Below are 10,640 nucleotides of genomic sequence, written 5' to 3' on the forward strand. Positions count from 1 at the left end.
CATCGACCTGGTATAGGATCCCTGCTCAGCAGTGATCAAGCCTAAGCTCCGATCTTAACGTGCTTCGTCTTTTGTCAAGTTTGGTAACCAACCTCTTCCTTTAACTGTCTACCAATCAGTGTTCGACTAGCTGGCATTAGTGCCTGACAATAGTTTAATTTTAGTTAGTATTTACCGCATAAATATCGTACATGGTTCAGAAAGAGCGTTAACGTTAACGCCCTGCTATGATACCTGTAACGATGCGCTGGTCATTTCATCTCGTATTTCACGCTGGCTTTTCGAAAGACGGGAACAGTTGTGTATGGATTTGTTTTATCATATTGCAAAGCGTGAGAATCAGTCGAAAATTAAGTATAGGTTTACCTCTCTTCGATCTCACTAACCATAAGCATAAACTAGGGTGCGTTCGACTGGAAAATTCGGATTTACAATGTAGATATTGAAATCTGGATCTTCCGATTTCCAATCGAACACAAAATCTGAAAACGGATCATGTTTGTCGCGGATTTCACTATGAATCTTCGGATTTCCAATGAACACAAACTCTGAAAACTGATTTTGTCACGGATATCATTTCATGTCAGGAAAGATTGCAATCAGTCAAATCCGCGACAAAATCCCTTTTTTAGGTTTTGCGTTCAATTGGAAATCTAACGATCCAGAGTGCTTTTGATTGGGAAATCCGGATTTAGATATTAAAATCTGGATCGAACACAAAATTTGAAAACGGATTTTGTCCATGTCGGGTAAGGATTTCAACTAAAAATCCAAAAATCCGTTTTCGGATTTTGTGTTCGATTGGGAATCCGAAGATCCAGATTTTAAAATCTAAATCCAGATTTCTGACAGTGACTCGTTTTTAAGCGACATGGTGACTTTAGAGCGGTGTTGCTATTAACTTCTGTGGCTTAGTAAATGATGACGTAAATCAAGTATCAACAAACTTGTTGACAAACTTCAAAGAATTTCTGATAAACATGCACCTAAGCGTTGCCTGATAAATAATAAAACGAAACGACGCCTAAATAAGCCATGGATTTCTAATGCCATATGCACTTCAATTAAACGGTAACAGAGAATCAGGCTTTAAATCTCACTTAACTAAATTAATAATAATGATCCGAACAAAGTAAAGATCTTTAAAATATATCCCAATAAATTAAATTGAATTAAGGAAGCAGCAAAAAAAAAAAAAAAAAAAATCTTAGGGCCCAATTTCGTTTTAATAGTGAGAACGTAAAAACTGCCTGAAAGCTAATCGGTATAGTCATATAATCGGTATAGTCGTATAGTCATAGGTTTTGGGGCCATACAAAACCAAAGTAAAAAAACACGGGTCCGTACCAGTTTCTTCATTTTCTTACGTCAGCTTGCTTAATAACCTCATTGATCGCATCCGCACTAAAAATCCGCGGAGCCCTGGGGTCAAGAGTGCTGTTGATTTCAACATGGCGGCTGGCGAGAATTCACAGGAAAAAAAGTCTTGCTCCGCTTGGAAGGACGAAGAAGTTGACTCTCTTATTGATATATTCTCGGAGGAAACTATTCGTCGCCATTTTGTTTTAGAGGAATTACACATGCCCGGTAGCAGCATACAGCTGCACCAGTTACTGTAGTCTCGTACCAGAAATTGGTCCGAGTCTCCAAAAGTATCGTGTAAATGAAACTTTCGAAATTTGGTCCTTAGATCTCTTTCGGTCCGACCTGCACTTAAACATTATCCGTGTAAACGGCTAAAATTATGCAGTCCGTTCCACTTTTAGGACGGGTCCGTACCCAATTTTTCTGTCGTGTTAACGGCCTTTAAAACGTGGTCTTTCCGCTTAAATTTTACTCTAAATCCAAGGGTAAAAATCTCAGCTGGTGCGCATCGTTTTTTCGATTGTAATATTTTCTAAAACATCTACCAGCGGCCCGTGAATATTCTCTTGTTGGGAGAACCACTTGTTGGGAGAACCAAACGTCCAAGCTATTTTCAATCTTTCCGCATACCGCGCTGTTCCAATTCTAGTGAGCCAACTTGACCCCGTGAAGAAAAAGAGAACAGGTTACTTTTCCCATTATCGGAGCCATGGGCTCCTGGGTTTTTCATTTACGAGATGTTTTGCAATTGTCTGCAGGTTTAGCGTTGAGGAATTCTAAATGATGACAACTTTTATTGCAACTAGATGCTTCTGTGAAGCATACACTGGCTTGCCTGTGGTACGTGCTACAGAAAATCAGAAAGCACTGAATTGTGTGGTATTGAAATACAGCATTCCAGTCTCTGAAGAATAACAAATAAAAGAGAAGCGAGAAACATTGGCTTCTGGGCTGACATGTTGATAATTTTCAAGTTCCCTCACAACTTCTTTTCACCACAAGTGTGCCCTATGAGCATCCGAAAACTTTGTAATACTAAACTTCACTGAAGTCAAGCCCTGTTTCGCGGGGTTAGTGTTGCGATGGGAGACCAAAACAATAAACCCCTCATAAAAAACAGAAACATCTGACCGAAAATACTATTAACGCTAACAAATGCGAACTCAGCAAGGTACAGATTCTGTTAGCTTGCTTTATGCAAAACAAATATTGATGAAAAAGCAAATAAATATTGATACACAGTTTTCAGAAAGAGCAGAAGGAAGTTTCCCGGACGGTCGATCGAGAATAAAATATTTACGACATGAAAACAACCCCGGGGGGGGGGGGGGGGACTCCCATATGAAACAGACGGGGATGCTCGTCGAAAATTTTGAATTTAACCCCTAAAGGAGACCAATCTAGGCGTGGCTTAAGCAAATTTTGACCGTTTAAAAACACAAAAATACGACACGCAATGAGTTTTAATGATAAAAAGGCATGATCATCGAATGCTTTTATCTAAAAGGAAAATTTAAAAGGAAATTTGACTTCTGTTTCTCTTCGCGTAATTCTGTGTTACTTGGCCGAACCCTAAACGAGACCTTGGTGGCATAAAATATTGGCGCTTTGCCCGGAACACCCTAAGCGAGACCAAAATCCAACATTTTCACCCCTAAGCGAGACGACGAGCATCCCCGTCTGTTTCATATGGGAGTCCCCCCCCCCCCCCCCGGAAAACAACATTAATTTTGAACCGTGAATATAGAATATAAAAAGTTACGATCAGCGACAAACATTTTGGGAGATTTTTGCTACGTTCAAGTAAATTGCAAAATCGAAAGTGACATGGCCGGAATTCAGCGGGCGCCGTGATTAAGTTACCGCGGCATGTTTACTCGCCAAACAGTGAAGCATCTGTGTCAAATGATGGCAAGATACCGGGTTTTTGTAAGTTTCTTTTTCTGTCAAGTGTTATAAAGTTTGACAATGAAATGAGCGAAGTCAAAACAAAGATCACAATCGCCCAACTCTTGTTTATGCAAAGTCAAAATTTACTCTCCAAGACACGTACGATGTTATTTATCACCAGGTAATTCCATCATTTTGGAAATAGCAGCTACTTTATTATTCATCTGCGTCACAAGTTTTCACTGATTTTGGGGCTCATTTTGTTGAAACTCAAGCACGCTTCCAACAGGCCTGTGAACCCTTCCTGCTTACAGAGCAAAACTAAAAAACTTCTCCCATATCACATTTCAACCTTAAGCTCGAAAATTCAATACACAACATGATGTTATAATTCACAAAGGCAGAAAATACCACAGAATCCTTTTCCAGCGAAAATTTTATTGAAACAAACAACATATTTGCTCTTAGAGGCGAAAACCTCTTCTTATTTCATTGCGTGCGTGAAGACAAGAAACTCAATTGTGTCAAATTACCATGTACTTCAGGTAAATACTGCTCACTTTGATTTCGTCTCGACGGGCGATAGATTGTTGTCGAAGTCCAGTACTCGTCGCTTTTGAGATTCATGCCTAGTTTATACAACTGACTTTCCATTATTGAGCTCCATAAGGGTATATTTTGTTTAAGGATCCACTAAAACGCCATTCGCGTTGCATGACTTTCGACGCCATTGCACGCTAAGTTAATGATTCTACTGTGTCCACCTGAGAAATCTACGCAGTTCCACTACCCTCTCGATCCTAAGAAAATACGCGCAGAAGGCTCTATACACAAAGACACCACTTACCAGGGGAGTGACAGGCAAGACTTTTACCGACACGGAAAAAAAAAAAAGAAAAAAAAAAAAGAAAAAAAAGAAAACAAACAAACTAAACGCAGACCTCGACTGGGTTTGCCCATAGGCAACCCAGTAATAAATTCAAAGTCCTCACTGACACCCTCCTTCCTTCAGTACCTCACAAGTGACCTCACAAGTGCGAAGTGCTATTATTGAATTTGGTCAGCGGTTGTCCCAAAAGATAAATATGGCGGCGATCCTAACGTCGATGTAACAATGATAATGGCAGACAAAAGGCAACTTAGATACCTAAAACTTTTAGCAAATCAAGTGACTTGATTTGCACCTTCAGGGATCCAGTGCTTGGGCAGCAGAGATCGTCCTTTTCTTGTAAAATCATGCAGGGAAATTCAACACTGAAGCATTTACATGTATCAGATGTATCTGTGGCAGGTAAGCAAGCTGATGCCGTTAAAAGAGGGTTTATTCTTCTTCAGTTGACCGGTAATGCATTTAAATGTCTTTTTCGTTTATTAAGCGTTATTTTAGGTCTATCTACGTGCGAAGTTGGTGAAACACTCCCTGTTAACGTGTCTTTCAATGTGGAGCCAAAACTTGGAGATCGCCGAAATTAGGCAAGTTCAGAGTGCTATAAATATTCCATGAAGGACGGGCCGCAAGGTTTCTCTCAGTAATGACATTATGTATGGTACTTACTTTCCAGCTGCGTTTGTTTGATTGCAAAAGACCTCCTCACTTTTTCATAAATGGAGTTTGAAGTTGATCGGTGTTCCCGTGTCTGTCTTCAAGTCTCGCTGGTAGCTTCATTCAATCTCAATGTTAATGAAAGTCACCTTTGTGTCTTCAAAAGACATGAAGTAACTGGCCATCGTTTTTGTTTTGTACAGCCTTCGATCGTTAGTTCTTGGTAAATTGATCTTCAAAGTTGAATCAAATTGAACCCTTGATATAGGGCGCCAGGAGCGTTCGAGCGGGTGAACCAAAAATCCCTCAAAACTCCAATAATTTAAAAGATCCGATAACGCGGATTGTGGTTTTAGTATAAGCACATAAAAGTCTTGCAACGCACAAGAAATGAGCGAAATCTATTTTTCAAACCAGATCGACCGGACCGCTTTTACGAAGACAGCCTGCACAAGAAAGCAACGTGTAAAGAGACGCGAGCATAAGCGCAAGTACAAGAAAAAGGAACAATTGTGTTTGTGCTTATAATTACGCTTATGTCGTCACCTGTGTAAACCAGGGCAAACGCAAACACAAGTACAATCACAAGAAAACAGAGAGGCACGTTTTTTAATTTACAAGCTTACTTTGTAAAAAATTTTAACAAGATATTTTAAACGTTAATGCAAGTCATTTTTATTTCATACTTGAAATAAATCTCTCGATCGCCCAGCCTGCGCTCCCTCGCCAGGTTATGAAACTAGCCTTTCTCTTTCCGCCTACGAAACACTTCCCTCATCCAAACCCTTTTTGGCTTCTCTTTTATTGCTCCTTTTCTTCGTATTCTCCTTCTTTGCAATAGAGGAACAAGCAACAACATCTCCTCGTCACTAAGTATTATCTCCTCGGTGTAGGCCATTTTGGATTTAAAACTTTGGCGCCAAAATATTTGTTCACTGCGCCTGCGTATGTCACCCTTGTGCTGATGCTTATCGCACGTGTAAACAACCGCGTGTTTATGCTTGCACTTATGTTTATGCTTGCGTCTTACGTGTAAACCAGCCTTTAGGGCCAAGCCCTTTGCCACTCCCATCTCGCTTCCCTGTGCAGCGCCCCCCACTGCACCCTGATACTCTGTGCCGGAGATTGGGAATAGATCACTGCGAAATCCATACGCTATAAATACAATATCACACACATAACATAACATAACATAACATAACATGGTAGGTATTGTTTACCTGCTCGAGCAAGGAGAAGTGCTGACTCCTTTAGCACCTCAAAGTCGTCGCTGATTTTGCAAAACTTTAGGTGTCCTTTTACGTCTCTATCACAGTCTCGGGTAGAAACACACTCAGTGTTTGTGGGGTAATCTGTAGTCGCGTCACAAGGACCACGAACAAGTTTAGAAAACCCACAGAGAGCCATATCCTCGTAAAAGTTTAGTTACACAGGTTAGTTAGTTTGCGATGCCGCGCTGATCATAAGACGGGTTGAAACAGCGCAAAATTATTTGTAGCTGTAGAAATTAACAGGTCCCAGATATATCGTATATATATATCATTGAATAAAAGACGACTTAATCTTAATTGTGCTATATAGCTTTCCCTCGGCGGGAAAATGTACGATTGGAAATGTATTCAGGAATCGACCACCTAGAATACCGCTCCGCTGAAACATAAACTTGACTAAATCAGCAAAAAATCGCTAGACTTCATTGCATTTGGAGTAAAAGTTTTTCTTTCATTTTCTTGATTCGAAAAAATGTGGTGCTTATCTAATTTAACACGGCTGGGAAATAATTCAAGGAAACCTGTAAAATTACCAAATACAAATATAGAAGACCTCAAATGTTACATTCTTGTGAATCCTCAAATCGAAGAAACCTGGCAAGTTAATAGCAATTGTAAAAAGTATTGACATTGGAAATTCCATCAAATGCAAATTAAACTGTCATGCAAGAACAACAATAAAAGCAGGGTGACACACGCGGACACCAACCCGGTGTGGCCAACACATCACGCATGCTCACAACCATTTCACCCGGTCAATTAGCAGCCATGGACAGCTGTTTCGGCCTTTTGGGCCTCATCAGCATGGCGTAGCTAACATACCAGGCTGGTGTTTTTAGCACCCCTTTAAGGTAATTCCATTGAAATTGTTCTACTATCAAATTTTTTTGGAAACTTGACAGAATTAACATTTATGATATGAACATTAAGAAAAGAGTGTTTGATCCAGCAAAAGCAGTTAGTGCAGATATTAGGCAAGGGAGTGATGTGAACAAGCATCAAGATTCTATAAATTTTAACGAATTAGTTGATCCTAGTCATACATGTGCAGTTTGTGCAGACTTTAATCAAGGTAATGAATCTGTGTTTGGATCAAGTGCAGGAAAAGAATATGTTACTGACTTATACATTAGTCAGTGAATTGAACTTTTCACGATAGCTACGCCATCTTGAGTCCTGATGCAATGTGGTCTTTCCAGGCTAACAAGCCCATGGATTGTGCCAAACGTGAGATCCAAGATAGTGTTGCTATTGCTGAAAAGGTCAATTGGTGGTTTTGAAACAACATAAGCAAGAAACAAGTAAATAAAATGAAATAAAAAGTCGTAGAGAGATGTATTAGACAGTTTTTCGTATGCTCTTTCCAAAAACTATATCTCAGATGACCCATATGCATTTTAAAAATTGTGGTGAACTTCTTTCTCTGAACATCCAGTATCGCTCTCAAATTTTGCGATTTTAATTAAGCATAGCTCAGCACCCTTGTTTTCAGCACCTCCTTCTTTACCACTGGCTTACCACATGTACGCATTGCGTACCTATTTTTAGAAGGTCAGATGGTATACTTTTACGAGGTATAAAAAAAAAGTTTCCTTTTTTTCATGTTCTTGCTTTGCGAGGCTGCTGCTCAGTATTCGCAAAATTTGCCGATTTTGAGGGTGGCTCCGAGCCTCGTCAGGGCAAAATCAGACAATGCTCGATTTCTCGAAAAATAAAACTCGCTGAAAAATTTTATCTCCATTTTCGAAAATACTTTTATATAGGGAATCTTTTGATAAAATGAAATGGAGGTCGATTTTTTCGAACTGTTGGACGATGTTTGATATTTACAGGCAGCGGCCCTTTTATTACAATAGAAACAACATAGGCAACTATAAACATTTGTACTAAATTAAGTAACTACCTTAAGAGGAAATAAATTGAATTGAATTGAATTCTCAATCGAAAGCACCCCCAGACTTCCCAATCCAACGCAACCTGAAAATCTTATGCATAATTTCACAAGGGCCTTGCTAAGCTATTATGACATTTGTAATGATTTTATACTTGTAGTGTGTAGTGTAGTGTTGTACAGGTTTACAGTCTGTACTGTATAAATATTTAGGCTTCGCTACAGTAGTTAAAGTTTTGCTACCTTTTTGTCACCTTAGTCTGAAGATGATATATAGAATTGTATCAAAGTATTATAAGTAAACGTTTCTTTGCATTTGTTGCCTGTATTATAGACTCAATGCATTTACTCGGAATTACATGCATTCTCTATCTCTTAAAATTATCAGAAGGTAATGGATGCTTATACTTATTTTCCGCATTTTTGAACTTAAATTTAATTCTTAACTTCTGTAACTTGTTTAACTCACGCAGTATGTCTGCAAGGCAAGTTTTAAATAAACGATTAATTCGGATTGATTGTTTCTTGGAGAATGCCATAACAGGTTTACAGTCACTACTGTAATTTAGGCTGTGCTAGCTAACTACTGTTATTATAGGTCTACAACTGGGTTAAGCATGAATTAATGACTATATGTTTCACTTTGTCATGAATATGATCAAATATACTTTGTATACCCTAAACAACCTGCCCCAGGCCATATAAGCCTCTGGCTTTGGCGTTTCTGTAATCTGTTGTAATGATGATGATAAGATTAAAGATTAGAAAATTGCCTGCGGTTTGAACAACTGGCGACTTGGTGAGCTAGTAGTTAGGGGAAGGAATGAGGTAGCAAATATACCGCAGGTTCGAATGTCATGTCTGGAAACCAGTGTTGTCATTTATAAGAATGGTCGATTTTTGTCGATCGAGTCTTAGTGAAGTATAATCTTATAAAGAAAAAGATTGTAATAGTAAATCAACAAGTGTTTTCCTCGCATTTGTTGACTCAATCAATCATTAAATAATGAGTCCCAAAGTCAGTTCGATTGGTCCTGATTGTTTGGTTCAATTGGTTTGTTTTCAAGGTTTTGTTGAAGCAGATGAGTATACATTGGCAGCTATGCACTGCTGATGTCGACATACTGTACGCACTTAAACTAGCTCACACTCAAAGGCCAGACTACAACACAGTATACTACGTTCTCAATTCTACTCGAACAGTGCGTGGGTTGTTTGTAACGTCCCACAGAATCCAGAAATTATGAACCAGTGTTGTGAAACGGAGCCTTCGGTTTAGACTGTTCATCCGTGAAGGAAGACTCACACTTTGAGTAATGGTCCGGCGGGGGTTCGAATCCGTGACCTCCGACCCGCCCGAACGTATAGTGCTCTCTACTGAGCTATCTGGAGAACGGTCATATGGCGCTAATCAGCCGATTCATCGCATGAATTGATCGGTTTTCCACACGAAAACTAAGCGTTTTCACTTTGGTCATTTTTGGCAGCCGGGCCGTCTGGCCCCTCAGTATTGAGACCTCCTCTCAACAACCTCGTTTCCAGGACCTCTTCATCGGCCAGAAGCTAAGGGAGAGGTCTTGGGAAAGAGGTTGCTACTATTAACTGTTTACATTGAATAAAAGAAGACTTAATCTTAATTGTACTATATAGCTGGCCGAGGGAGACTATGATTGCCACTTACGGTGACTTTCTCCCACGGTCATACGGAGTGAGATCTGGGTACGAGATTAAGCCGCGACGACGGGTACTTGGTGCCGCCAGCCCGTCTTAAGGACGGTGCCTATTAAAAAAAATCAAAGGTATTTTTGCGCGGTTTACTGAATATGAGGGAAAGGAAAATCTAAAGGACGTTCGCGCCTAAAAGGTTCCCCCGTACAAATTTTTTTTGTTTTTTGTTGAAATGGACAACATCAGAAAAGGAAGTGATCTACGGAAAAAAAAAATAGGGGTCACCGAGCATTCAAGAGAGTAAAATCGCCGCGAAGTTCTCAAAGCGATTGTCTATTCGCACTGTCACGCCATTGCGTGACATTTCCGAGAAGACCTTCCACAGCTATCGCATGATGCCACATTCTTTCACGTGCCATTCTTGTGGAAAATGTTTGCGCCTTTAGCATAGTGTTTACCTTTGTGGTCTGCGATGCATGACGTGTGCGTGGCATGCGCGAAAAAATGCGCAGTAGCAATGGGCGCGAACGTCCTTAACATCCAAAAAGAAAATTGGGGGTTACCACCCATTTTTCGAAGATAATCAATTTAAAGAAAAACACGACACTCCTGAGTTTTACAGACATGTTTCGGCAGTTGCCTCTGCCATCTTCTGTGTGAAATGAACAATAAATTCCAGTGAAATATAAATACTAGAGAAATTACAATAATAATAGCAATAATTAAGACTATGACAATAGTAATTCAAAATTAAACTGAATGTTTTAAATTAAAACGTTTGACCTGTGCGTTAAGTGTTGGTTTGTCCCAAAATATGTGCAACGCCTCTTTGATTTTAAGAGCAAACCGCGAAGATGCCTGATCGATGATGGCAAAATTGTCACGGGAGCATGCAGAGCGACATGCTAAGGAGCTCTCCAGATGCTTGACAATGTGTGAGGCCCTGTTCGTTTCCAAGTGTTCCCTTAAGGTCAGTACACACGAGGGAGCTTGCTCCCGCAGCACGTTCCTG

The sequence above is a fragment of the Montipora foliosa genome, chromosome 4 (genome assembly GCF_036669935.1).
Source record: "Montipora foliosa isolate CH-2021 chromosome 4, ASM3666993v2, whole genome shotgun sequence".
Taxonomy (NCBI): domain Eukaryota; kingdom Metazoa; phylum Cnidaria; class Anthozoa; order Scleractinia; family Acroporidae; genus Montipora; species Montipora foliosa.